Below are 14481 nucleotides of genomic sequence, written 5' to 3' on the forward strand. Positions count from 1 at the left end.
AGGCCCGAGTACCTCAATGCTTAATCACAGCTTTCTTTAAGAAGCTCATGGTGCAAGAGGGTTGAGAAAAAGGGTCCAAACCCTTTGTACCAAGCGGTCCCAACGCCAGCCAGAGGATGCGAGGCAAAGCACTGCAAGAGGTCTTGGACCCCTCTGAGAGGCATGCCTGACTGCATAGGGGTAGATGCCCAGAACCCCTCTCCAAAAAGGGGGCATCAGGAAGTATGATGGAGGTCAGGCCTCTGTCTCCGCCTCTGCTGGCAAGTTCCGCCTTGAGCTTCTGTTAGACAAAAAAGGGGGAGATGTTGGCAGCCGCGCTCAGAAAATAGCGCCCAATGCAGGGCAGCCGGAAGGCCCCAAACTTCCTAATGACAAATCATCCCACACCACTAAACTACATGCTAATTGCGCCTTGGCATAAGGACCAATGAGACCCACCAAATGGTTATGCTAATAAGGCATATGGAGCCGCACCAACCAGGTCAGAGCATGAGAACTATATAAGCAAGCCTCTCCTTCCCCTCTGGGTCCTGCCCAACTCATTTGTTTCACAAAGAGCTGAAGAATAAAGCTTTCTGCAGAAGAATCCTGCTGTTGTTGCATGCTGTTCTTGCCCGCGAGGACAGGGTACGCGACACATGACAGCAGGTGTTTTGGTCTGTTTTGAATTCCCAGTCTTTAGGACAATACCTGGTACTTAATAGTCATTCAATGAATATTTGCTGAATCAATCAATGGATTGATTAACTAAACTAAAATTGAAGACCATTGATTTTCTGACTCAAGTAAGAGTTGAAAATTTTTTAAAAACAAACCTGAGCTTCTGTTGAAGATGGCGGCGTGAGTAGAGCAGTGGAAATCTCCTCCCCAAAACACATAGAGCTATGAAAATATAACAAAGAAGAATCTTCCTAAAATAGAGACCACAGGACACAGGACAACATCCAGACCACATCCACACCTGCAAGAACCCAGCGCCTTGTGAAGGGGGTAAGATACAAGCCCCAGCCCGGCGGGACCCGAGCGCCCCTCCCCCCGGCTCCCGGCGGGTGGAGAGAAACCGGAGCGGTTTTTTTTTTTTTTTTTTGGCGAGCGCTTTTTGGAAGCCTTAGAGGGACGGGCCCCCGTTGCTGGGGAGGCAGGGTGGCGGGACCGGTGAGGAGGTGCCTGGGAACGGCGCCAGAGGACAAAGAATATCCCGTGTTTCTCCCTGCAAGACCTGGGGGCGGGTGCCTGAGACCGGTGCCTGAGGACGGAGGAGGTCGCGCGTTTTTCCCCTTTTTTTTTTTTTTCTCTTTTTGGCGAGCGCTTTTTGGAAGCCTTGAAGGGACGGGGAGCCCAGTGCTAGGGAGGCACGGTGGCGGGACTGCTGAGCGGGTGGCTGGGACCGGCGCCTGAGGACAAAGAATATCCCCCGTTTTTCCCTGCGGGACCGGTGGGCGGGTGCCTGAGACTGGCACTTGAGGACAGAGGAAATCGCGCATTTTTCCCCTTTTTTTTTTCTCTTTTCTGCGAGTGCTTTTTGGAAGCCTAAAAGGGACAGGGACCCCGGTGCTAGGGAGGCAGGGCGGCGGGACTGGTGAGCGGGTGCCTGGAACCGGCACCTGAGGACAAAGAATATCCCGCATTTTTCCATGTGGGACCGGTGGGTGGGTGCCTGAGACCAGCACCTGAGGACGGAAGAAATCGCGCGTTTTTCCCCTTTTTTTTCTCTCTTTTTGCCGAGTGCTTTTTGGAAGCCTTGAAGGGACAGGGACCCTGGTGCTAGGGAGGCAGGGCGGCGGGACTGGTGAGCGGGTGCGTGGGACCAGTGCCTGAGGACAAAGAATATTGAGCGTTCCTTCCCTGCGGGACCGGTGGGTGGGTGCTTTTTGGAAGCCTTGAAAGGACAGGGACCCTGGTGCTAGGGAGACAGGGCAGCAGGACCAGTGAGCGGGTGCCTGGGACCGGCACCTGAGGACAAAAAAAAAAAAAAAAAAATCGCATGTTTTTTCCTTTTTTTTCCTTTTTTTTTTCTCTTTGTTTCTGTTCCCTCTCTCATTGTTGCTGCTGTTGTTTTGGTTTGGAGAGTGCTTTTTGGAAATCTTAAAGGGCAGGACAGGTCACTTAGACCAGAAGCAGGGAATCTGGGGATCTCTGGGCACTCTAACCCCCTGGGCAGCAGGGAGCACAGAGGCCCCTTACGGAGATAAATAGTCTCCTGGCTGCTCCCCCTCCAACGGGGCTCCACCATTTTGGAGGAACAGCCCCAGCCAGGCCAAGCCCACAGCAACAGTGGAGATAAACCCCAAAGCAACTGGGCAGGAAGCAGAAGCCCTGTCTGCGCACAGCTGCCCAGCACAAGCCACTAGAGGTCGCTATTCTCCCAGGAAAAGGCTACAAACCAACAAAAAGGGAAGCTCTTCCAGCGGTCACTTGTACCAGCTCTGCAAACTATCTCTATCACCATGAAAAGGCAAAACTACAGGCAGACAAAGATCACAGAGACAACACCTGAGAAGGAGACAGACCTAACTAGTCTTCCTGAAAAAGAATTCAAAATAAAAATCATGAACATGCTGACAGAGATGCAGAAAAAAATGCAAGAGCAATGGGATGAGATGCAGAGAAAAATGCAAGAGCAGTGGGATGAAGTCCGGAAGGAGATCACAGATGTCAGGAAAGAGATCACAGAAGTGAAACAATCCCTGGAAGGATTTATAAGCAGAATGGATAAGATGCAAGAGGCCATTGAAGGAATAGAAGCCAGAGAACAGGAACGTATAGAAGCTGACATAGAGAGAGATAAAAGGATCTCCAGGAATGAAACAACACTAAGAGAAATATGTGACCAATACAAAAGGAAAAACATTCGTATTATAGGGATACCAGAAGAGGAAGAAAGAGGAAAAGGGATAGAAAGTATCTTTGAAGAAATAATTGCTGAAAACTTCCCCAAACTGGGGGAGGAAATAATCGAACAGACCATGGAATTATACAGAACCCCCAACAGAAAGGATCCAAGGAGGACAACACCAAGACACATAATAATTAAAATGGCAAGGATCAAGGACAAGGAAAGAGTTTTAAAGGCAGCTAGAGAGAAAAAGGTCACCTATAAAGGAAAACCAATCAGGCTAACATCAGACTTCTCAACAGAAACCCTACAGGCCAGAAGAGAATGGCATGATATACTTAATGCAATGAAACAGAAGGGCCTTGAACCAAGGATACTGTATCCAGCACGACTATCATTTAAATATGATGGTGGGATCAAACAATTCCCAGACAAGCAAAAGCTGAGGGAATTTGCTTCCCACAAACCACCTCTACAGGGCATCCTACTGGGACTGCTCTAGATGGGAGCACCCCTAAAAAGAGCACAGAACAAAACACACAACATATGAAGAATGGAGGAGGAGGAATAAGAAGGGAGAGAAGAAAAGACTCTCCAGACAGTGTATATAACAGCTCAATAAGCGAGCTAAGTTAGGCAGTAAGATACTAAAGAAGCTAACCTTGAACCTTTGGTAACCACGAATCTAAAGCCTGCAATGGCAATAAGTACATATCTTTCAATAGTCACCCTAAATGTAAATGGACTTAATGCACCAATCAAAAGACATAGAGTAATAGAATGGATAAAAAAGCAAGACCCATCTATATGCTGCTTACAAGAAACTCACCTTAAACCCAAAAATAAGCATAGACTAAAAGTCAAGGGATGGAAAAACATATTTCAGGCAAACAACAGTGAGAAGAAAGCAGGGGTTGCAGTACTAATATCAGACAAAATAGACTTCAAAACAAAGAAAGTAACAAGAGATAAAGAAGGCCACTACATAATGATAAAGGGCTTAGTCCAACAAGAGGATATAACCATTCTAAATATATATGCACCCAATACAGGAGCACCAGCATATGTGAAGCAAATACTAACAGAACTAAAGAGGGAAATAGACTGCAATGCATTCATTGTAGGAGACTTCAACACACCACTCACCCCAAAGGATAGATCCACCGGGCAGAAAATAAGTAAAGACACACAGGCACTGAACAACACACTAGAACAGATGGACCTAATAGACATCTATAGAACTTTACATCCAAAAGCAACAGGATATACATTCTTCTCAAGTGCACATGGAACATTCTCCAGAATAGACCACATACTAGCTCACAAAAAGAGCCTCAGTAAATTCCACAATATTGAAATTCTACCAACCAATTTTTCAGACCACAAAGGTATGAAAGTAGAAATAAATTCTACAAAGAAAACAAAAAGGCTCACAAACACATGGAGGCTTAACAACATGCTACTAAATAATCAATGGATCAATGAACAAATCAAAATAGAGATCAAGGAATATATAGAAACAAATGACAACAACAACACTAAGCCCCAACTTCTGTGGGATGCAGCGAAAGCAGTCTTAAGAGGAAAGTATATAGCAATCCAGGCACACTTGAAGAAGGAAGAACAATCCCAAATGAATAGTCTAACATCACAACTATTAAAACTGGAAAAAGAAGAACAAAGGAGGCCTAAACTCAGCAGAAGGAGGGACATAATAAAGATCAGAGAAGAAATAAACAAAATTGAGAAGAATAAAACAATAGCAAAAATCAACGAAACCAAGAGCTGGTTCTTTGAGAAAATAAACAAAATCGATAAGCCTCTAGCCCAACTTATTAAGAGAAAAAGAGAGTCAACACAAATCAACATAATCAGAAATGAGAATGGAAAAATCACGACAGACTCCACAGAAATACAAAGAATTATTAAAGACTACTATGAAAACCTATATGCCAACAAGCTGGAAAACCTAGAAGAAATGCACAACTTCCTAGAAAAATACAACCTCCCAAGACTGACCAAGGAAGAAACACAAAAGTTAAACAAACCAATTACAAGCAAAGAAATTGAAACGGTAATCAAAAAACTACCCAAGAACAAAACCCCGGGGCCGGACGGATTTACCTCGGAATTTTATCAGACACACAGAGAAGACATAATACCCATTCTCCTTAAAGTGTTCCACAAAATAGAAGAAGAGGGAATACTCCCAAACTCATTCTATGAAGCCAACATCACCCTAATACCAAAACCAGGAAAAGACCCCACCAAAAAAGAAAATTACAGACCAATATCCCTGATGAATGTAGATGCAAAAATACTCAATAAAATATTAGCAAACAGAATTCAACAGTATATCAAAAGGATCATACACCATGACCAAGTGGGGTTCATCCCAGGGATGCAAGGATGGTACAACATTCGAAAATCCATCAACATCATCCACCACATCAACAAAAAGAAAGACAAAAACCACATGATCATCTCCATAGATGCTGAAAAAGCATTTGACAAAATTCAACATCCATTCATGATAAAAACTCTCAGCAAAATGGGAATAGAGGGCAAGTACCTCAACATAATAAAGGCCATATATGATAAACCCACAGCCAGCATTATACTGAACAGCGAGAAGCTGAAAGCATTTCCACTGAGATCGGGAACCAGACAGGGATGCCCACTCTCCCCACTGTTATTTAACATAGTACTGGAGGTCCTAGCCACGGCAATCAGACAAAACAAAGAAATACAAGGAATCCAGATTGGTAAAGAAGAAGTTAAACTGTCACTATTTGCAGATGATATGATACTGTACATAAAAAACCCTAAAGACTCCACTCCAAAACTACTAGAACTGATATCGGAATACAGCAAAGTTGCAGGATACAAAATCAACACACAGAAATCTGTAGCTTTCCTATACACTAACAACGAATCAATAGAAAGAGAAATCAGGAAAACAATTCCATTCACCATTGCATCAAAAAGAATAAAATACCTAGGAATAAACCTAACCAAGGAAGTCAAAGACTTATACTCTGAAAACTACAAGTCACTCTTAAGAGAAATTAAAGGGGACACTAATAAATGGAAACTCATCCCATGCTCATGGCTAGGAAGAATTAATATCGTCAAAATGGCCATCCTGCCGAAAGCAATATACAAATTTGATGCAATCCCTCTCAAATTACCAGCAACATTCTTCAATGAATTGGAACAAATAATTCAAAAATTCATATGGAAACACCAAAGACCCCGAATAGCCAAAGCAATTCTAAAAAAGAAGAATAAAGTAGGGGGGATCTCACTCCCCAACTTCAAGCTCTACTACAAAGCCATAGTAATCAAGACAATTTGGTACTGGCACAAGAACAGAGCCACAGACCAGTGGAACAGATTAGAGACCCCAGAAATTAACCCAAACATATATGGTCAATTAATATTTGATAAAGGAGCCATGGACATACAATGGCAAAATGACAGTCTCTTCAACAGATGGTGCTGGCAAAACTGGACAGCTACATGTAGGAGAATGAAACTGGACCATTGTCTAACCCCATATACAAAGGTAAACTCAAAATGGATCAAAGACCTGAATGTAAGTCACGAAACCATTAAACTCTTGGAAAAAAACATAGGCAAAAACCTCTTAGACATAAACATGAGTGATCTCTTCTTGAACATATCTCCCCGGGCATGGAAAACAACAGCAAAAATGAGCAAGTGGGACTACATTAAGCTGAAAAGCTTCTGTACAGCAAAAGACACCATCAATAGAACAAAAAGGAACCCTACAGTATGGGAGAATATATTTGAAAATGACAGATCTGATAAAGGCTTGACGTCCAGAATATATAAAGAGCTCACACGCCTCAACAAACAAAAAACAAATAACCCAATTAAAAAATGGGCAGAGGAACTGAACAGACAGTTCTCCAAAAAAGAAATACAGATGGCCAAGAGACACATGAAAAGATGCTCCACATCGCTAATTATCAGAGAAATGCAAATTAAAACTACAATGAGGTATCACCTCACACCAGTAAGGATAGCTGCCATCCAAAAGACAAACAACAACAAATGTTGGCGAGTCTGTGGAGAAAGGGGAACCCTCCTACACTGCTGGTGGGAATGTAAATTAGTTCAACCATTGTGGAAAGCAGTATGGAGGTGCATCAAAATGCTCAAAACAGACCTACCATTTGACCCAGGAATTCCACTCCTAGGAATTTACCCTAAGAACGCAGCAATCAAGTTTGAGAAAGACAGATGCACTCCTATGTTTATCGCAGCACTATTTACAATAGCCAAGAATTGGAAGCAACCTAAATGTCCATCTGTAGATGAATGGATAAAGAAGATGTGGTACATATACACAATGGAATACTACTCAGCCATAAGAAGTGGAAAAATCCAACCATTTGCAGCAACATGGATGGAGCTGGAGAGTATTATGCTCAGTGAAATAAGCCAAGCGGAGAAAGAGAAATACCAAATGATTTCACTCATCTGAGGAGTATAGGAACAAAGGAAAAACTGAAGGAACAAAACAGCAGCAGAATTACAGAACCCAAAAATGGACTAACAGGTACCAAAGGGAAAGGAACTGGGGAGGATGGGTGGGCAGGGAGGGATAAGGGGGGGGAAGAAGAAGGGGGGTATTAAGATTAGCATGCATGGGGGGGAGGGAGAAAGGGGAGGGTGGGCTGCACAACACAGAGAGGACAAGTAGTGACTCTACCACATTTTGCTAAGCTGATGGACAGTAACCGTAATGTGGTTGTTAGGGGGGACCTGATATAGGGGAGAGCATAGTAAACATAGTATTCTTCAGGTAAGTGTAGATTAAAAATTTAAAAAAAAAAAAGAAAGAAAGAAAGAAAAGGGGGATTACTCCTTAACAGGATAAAACTATTGGTAAATCAAAGATCAACGCATGCTTTAAATATCCTTAATGTTGATCACTTAAAGGGTGTCAGATGATCAGCTATGGAGGTACTCTTTTCTGATAATATTCCTTTCTCTTAATTAAAAAAAAAAAAAAAAAAGCAGTTACTGTGTGCTGACCTCCAATGAGTTCTGCACAGTGGTATAGAGGGCATGTCAAAGTGTGGGCAAAGGGTCTCTTTGTTTCTATGCAGAAGATCAAGGCCTAGCTTGGATACCCAGAAAATGAACTAAGATACGATATGAGGAGGAGCTTCCGGCATCAGCACTCTCTGGAGGACTCGTGCCGGGGGATGATCATCAAAAAGCCTCCACAGGGATCCGGACGATGCTGCGGTTGTGGCTGCATCCAGCCCACCGTCTCCTGGACTTGCCATAAGAAGGAGGAGGGAGATGTCTAGGCTGGCATGTGCATACAGTGAGACAACGAATTTGACCGGATCTGTACTGTTGGAACTCAACCAGGAGTTGGGAGGGGTGCAAGTTGTAGCACCCCAAAATCTCATGACTATAGACTGTCTATGGTTAAAAGAACATATGGGATGTGAACAGATCCCAGAAATGGGCTGCTTTAATTTGTCTGATGGTTCAAGTACAGTTGGACAATATCCATCATATCATAGATAAATTTTCACAAATGCCTAAGGTGCCTAAATGGTTTTCTTGGCTTCACTGGAGATGGCTGGTAATTATAGATTTGCTTTGTTTATGTCACCGTATTCCTATTATGTTAATATGTGTGTGCAAATTAGTTAGTAGTTTAAAACCTATACATACTTAAGGTACTATACAAGAAGATATGTCAAAGAAATAATCAATCCTCCCAAGTTTCCTTCATATGCTACATCTATAGCTTTTCTTCTTCCTTCCTAATTACAAACCTTAAATAGAATTCGTGCCTCATATCGAATTTACCGAGTATCATAATTCCTCCAGGTGGTAAAGATACCTCGAGACAAGTGCTGGGCATAGAAGCCACAGGGCATAAATCTGCAAAGAAGTAAAAAGCTAACCTTTGCAAACAATATGGCTTCTCTCTCACTTACCAACTTTACATTTCCCTGTATGGCCCCGGAAGATGACTGGTTAGCCAGAGACGGGTAAGATTCCTCAAGGGAGGAACAACCTAAGACAGGCACAGTCGCAGGGGGGCCATCAGGTGAGAATTTGGGGATCAACAGAGGTGAGGCTCAGAACCTCACCCCCCCTGCTTTGAGAGAAATCTTCTGCATCCGTGGATGTCTTGCTGCCCTTGTCTAGCCTGGATTAATACTTAGTCCATAGGCACACACCTGATCATCTGATCATCTATATTTGCCTTCTTACAGCACTAAACTATGTTTTCTACCTTTATCTTGCATCTACCTACCACTTCAGCATTTTATTAAAAATAAAAATAATAATAATAAAGGGAGAAATGTGGGATGAACATATAAATCAAGTACAAAAATCAAACGAATATTCATATTTGACCTGATTGTTTATAGGTCATAATGTGTGATCAAAACCGAAAGTTTCTGTGATGACTGCCCTTGTACTGTTCACCATGTAAGAATTTATTCACTCTGTAAGAATTCGTTCACCATGTAAGAACTTGTTCGTTATGCTTCAGAAGATTGGAGACTGACGAGAATTAGGCTTGAGATGGATTAATGATTGTACATTGAGCATTGACCCCCCTATACTGAATTTTATTGTTGTTAACAACCATTTGATCAATAAATATGAGAGATGCCCTCTCAAAAAAAAAAAAAAAAAACAAACCTGAGATTTAGCCTTCAACTGGTAACATCTATTTTTTAATACTCATTTCTAGAGGCAAAATAAGTAGGACATAATCTTTAATTTATTGCATCCATATATATAACAAGGATAGTGTTGCTACATAAGGAGAGATGAAGAACAAATTACAGTGCTACGCTCAAAGATAATTTGATGAATGCTCCTTTAAATATATATATACATATATATATATATATACACACACACATATAGTTTTGCATTTTTCTTATATGTATTTTGACTGGAGATATCTTTACATAAATTTAAAGTAGAAACCACATCATGATACCAGTAGAAAAGTATATACCAGTCTACATTAGATTATATTAAACACCCTTTTCTATTTTCAAGCATCAAGAATGACTAAATTTCAAAACCAATTAATAGGGAAGAATTTCCAAGATGCATGTTTTCCCAGTAAAATTTTAATTCATTTGCCTTTACATACTCTTGTTATAAAAGTATATAATGCCATTGTGTTTATTTCATGAAGTCCACTCTCTAAGCTATGGTGTCAATACTGATTGCTCTAATTAAAATTTGTGATTAATTTTGTGCTCACTGAAATTGCATTTCCTTTTGACCAGCAGGCATGTAAGTGACAGCTTCAGATTATTCTGTTCTACACAAGCTAATTGGTTTGCAAGAAGCCAGAGAAAAACTAAAGAACTCAAGTTTGGAAGGATTCTGAGAAATTGGAAATCTAAGGATTATAAAAATTTAGTTCTTCTTTAAAGACCTTTAAGCAATCATAAGCAGGGGGTTGACACTTATTAAGATTCTGGAGACTGCCAGCATCTGAAGCAAACATATCAAGAATAGTGATTCTTGCAAACTGAAATTGATATCTTAAATCAGAAGAAAGGTCTACATTAATGACAATGATTTAAGTATCAATCACAAGAGAAGACTGTGTAGAAAGAATCTTAGCTGATGGGGTGCAAAAAGGAAGAAACTAGGGGTCAGTAGAGATGTAGGAAGAATACAGGATCAAGGGAACCAGTGCCAAAGATTGAACCAAAGGACATCTCAGAGGAATCCAATGGATCTAATCTGTGGTGATTATTTGTGGCCTTTGTCCTATAGCAGCTTCAGTAATGGTCTGAATGCAAGGCTTTGTTAGGAGGAAAGAAATGAGTGAAAGGAAGAGGCGTTCTTTTAGTTAATTCTGGTATTTAAAAAGAGACTAGAAGAGAGCAGGGTTGTCATGAGTATATAAGGGTGTGTGCATGTGTGTGTGTGTGTACTTGAACATAATCGTTCAGGGAAAAGTCAGCATAATGGGAGAGATTAATGATCCAAGAGAAAGAGAGGGCATGATTGATGGTGAGGTCTAAAGCAGATATGAATAACAATAAATCAAAGGAAAATTAGGTGACTGCAGTATCATTTATTGTTGATCTACTATATATTTAATGCTTTCACATTTATTCCATCAAGTCCTAAAACACCCTGAAAGGAATTATTTTTTCCATTTGCAGATAAAGAAATAGAAGCTGAGAGAAAACAAAGAGGTTGCCCATGGATGTAAACTTGGTATTTGATAAAGTTAGGATTCAAATTCAGACTTGGCTGAATCCCAAGGCCTTTTGAGTAGAAAAAAAATGGAAAATTTGACAAAGAAAAGAGGAGTTGTAAGAGTTTAACAGGATGTTTAGAGCTGCAGAGTTACATATCAAAACTTGGTGAGGACTTGGGAAAGGGTAAAATTCTGTAATAACCACTGTGATGCATTTAATGGGATTTTAGAGTTTGCTAAGTTGCTCCAAAAGCATAATAGAGACATAAATTTGTAATGCATGCAGTCAAGTGCAGCTATATTACTTGTCCCAGGTTCTTCAGCTCTAACAGAATATCAATACTGAACAAAGGCCAGAATTCTCAAATTCGTTGTAAGCTGGCCTATTAAAATCATATGTGCAAGATAGCAGTTGGGCAGTTTTTTATGAATTCTCTAAAAAAACTAAACTTAAAAAATATCCTGAATATGGAGAGAATGTAACCAATTATTTTACTGAAAACATAGGACCTAGTTAGAGATATTATTGGGTAAGTAAGTGAGATCAAATAAGCCCTTAAATGTGACACCTGCCTCCTGCCCAGTGACGAGTGCACACCTGCTGGGCACTGACAGTGGGAGGGGAGGGAGCCCCTTGCTATTATCAACATCTAGACTTTTAAGGAAGAAAACTACACGGGCAAAGCAGAGGACAATGCCGCTTAGACTGAACGAGTATATACTAATAATATATGCCTAATTAAATGGAACAGTCTAGAGAACAGAACAGTATATAAAAGACCAAACAAGCAGTGGTAACACTGAGCAATAAGGGTCCTAGAAGAGTGACTGCTCACTGTCCTAAACATAAAGCCTAACTTCTGAGTAACAGGTTCTGCATGCCAGTCAGTCAGTAAGGGCTCCAGCATACACCCCTCTGTGCCTTCATTCCAAAACCTTGATCATTAGAAAAGTTCAGGGTCATTGTCTGTCAGCCAGACACTAGAGGGCAACAGACTCTCTCTTTCTCTCTCCCTCTCCCTCTCTCCCTCTCTCTCTCTCTCTCTCTCTCTCTCTCTCTCTCTCTCTCTCTCTCTCTCTCACACACACACACACACACACACACACACTGCCCATTGAGCAAACAGCAGTGTTGGAGTAAGTCAATGAGAACAAGATGTCAACAGGAATCCTATCAAAGAGGTGAACAACAGAAAGATTCCCAATCTGAAAAGCCAAGCTAGGGAAAGTGCATGGGAAGATGATTTTCTATTTCTTACATTTTCATGAAGATTATTTATGATGACAATCTTACTAACATATACCCCAAACTATATGAGTGAACACTGTGGTGGAAGAAAACGATACTCTCTGTATATTGTTCTTAAGATAAGTAAGCACCTGTTGGTTCTGCAATTCAAAGCTGGCCAACAGAGGAGGATCTATTTCTCTGTCTATTTACATATTGATGTAACCATTTTGTTAAGTGTTTTACACTGATGAAGATGGGTGGGTTGACTACTCAAGATAATACAAGGAAATATCACATTATTTTGCTTAAAACACATTCTCATTTTTGCTGTGCACTGTATCTTAAATCACAAAGTATCTCTTAATCTGTGGCCAAATTCCAGTTTATTTTCAGCTTCTCAGGTATTTTTGACTTGAAAGATAAGCTTTTAGAGGAGTGAGTTAATTGTCAATGTTGTTATTTATTATTTGAAATGGTCTGGGACTTCCTCAAGAATTCTGAATTCTTAAACAAGTTGTGGCTCACACTCAACTGTGGATTTAAATGCCAATACTTTTGCTCTTTGTCCAACCACCTTACATATGAATTCTCCCGGGAGACATTGTGTGAAACTGAAAATTGAGCATTTTATTTGATAGGCTTTATGGATTCTAGAAATATTGTATATAGGAATAATATAGATATTATCTATAATAGTGAAAGGCTGAGAGAAGTGCAGGTGATGATCAGATAACTTTATCAAAACACAAAAGCTACTCATTCATAATGAGGAGGCTCTGTTTATTGATTGTGTAAAAATCACTAACTTTTCAAAGGAGAAATGTCATGAAGAAATATAAGGAATATGATCTGAGGCTCCTTCTCCTCTTCCTCCATCCTCCCCCTCATACAATAAACACTGAGATACAGATGGCACTTGCTCATTTTTGAGTGCTTGTATTGACTCTTCCTTTTTCAGTATTTAAAAAAAATCATGATTGGCTTTTTCCTTCTACCCACTTTATTCAGTGATGACCAAACTCACTGTGTCTTAACTCCCTGTGAGATCCTAAAATGAACGATGTCTTACTGATGGGAGGTTAGGAAGAGTTGAACAAATCAGTAAATCAGTTGGGGACAAAACGTCTGACTTTAAAAGTATGTATTTCTTCAGTACAGAAGTATGGTCCATTGGTGGACTGTAAACTTCACCCCTGAAAGAATATCTCCTCCTGTCAACAATTCTGAAACAACAGGCCATGGGAAATTTGAACACATATATGACACTTAGATTTTCAGAATGTGATTATAACAAAGCTATATAAATGTCATTAAGGAAACAGTATTTTAGCATCTTAATGAGACTGCATACTTTTTTTCTCTATCAGGTTTAGATATACTCTTAAAAAGCCATAGCTACCATAATTTAGAATATAAGATTTAAACCTGTGTTTTTCTGGCATGCTTTCAGTAAGAATATATGACTTTTGGATTTATTTGAAGTAAAACTAATAATTAGAAGAAAAAATCATATTTTTCTGAATGTGTCACAACCTAACACATATGTTCCCATTTCCTTAACCACACATTTGCAAAAAGGCCTGTGGTAGCTTGCAAAATTGTTGTACCTAAAATTATCCATAGCTATAAAATGCCCTAATAAAGTTGGTGTCCATTGCAACAGCTGTAGTCACTTCCTTAGTGACAGCAGAACATTCATAAAACAATTTATATATCCTACCTATAATGGTAATGTTTAGTATAGATATTTTACGTAACAGCTTACAAAGAGATGGAGTATATAAAATCATTTAATGCATTTCACAGAATAATTATCAAGTATGATGCTGCAAAATTAGAATGCAGCCACTATAAAAGAGTGAACAGACAACTAAAGGAAATGATAGCTATCGCCTTCCATCAATGGTATTATTGCAGGAGCATAGGTATAAACATCCAGTGGGTGTGAGAGAAAAGAAATAATTTCCCACATCCATCAAATCCTACCCTCGTACTTACTTTCATATCTACTGTCATTATTATCTAGTATTATGTTATTCATTGAGCAGATGCAGTTTGAAAAGGGCTGCATCTGTTAAAAGCTGAATCGTCACAGAGAACAAGAAGGAGAAATCCAGGTTAATCCTAGAAAGGATCCCACGATATTAAACACTTTTGGAGGAATTT

At 40.1% G+C, this 14481-nt stretch overlaps 1 protein-coding gene across 8 annotated transcripts in view; it reads right to left on the reverse strand.

Moving 5' to 3' along the window:
- Positions 1–14481, reverse strand: part of BANK1 (B cell scaffold protein with ankyrin repeats 1) — a 328379-nt gene that overhangs the window by 151356 nt on the left and 162542 nt on the right. The window lies entirely within an intron of this gene.

The sequence above is a fragment of the Manis javanica genome, chromosome 5 (genome assembly GCF_040802235.1).
Source record: "Manis javanica isolate MJ-LG chromosome 5, MJ_LKY, whole genome shotgun sequence".
Lineage (NCBI taxonomy): Eukaryota > Metazoa > Chordata > Mammalia > Pholidota > Manidae > Manis > Manis javanica.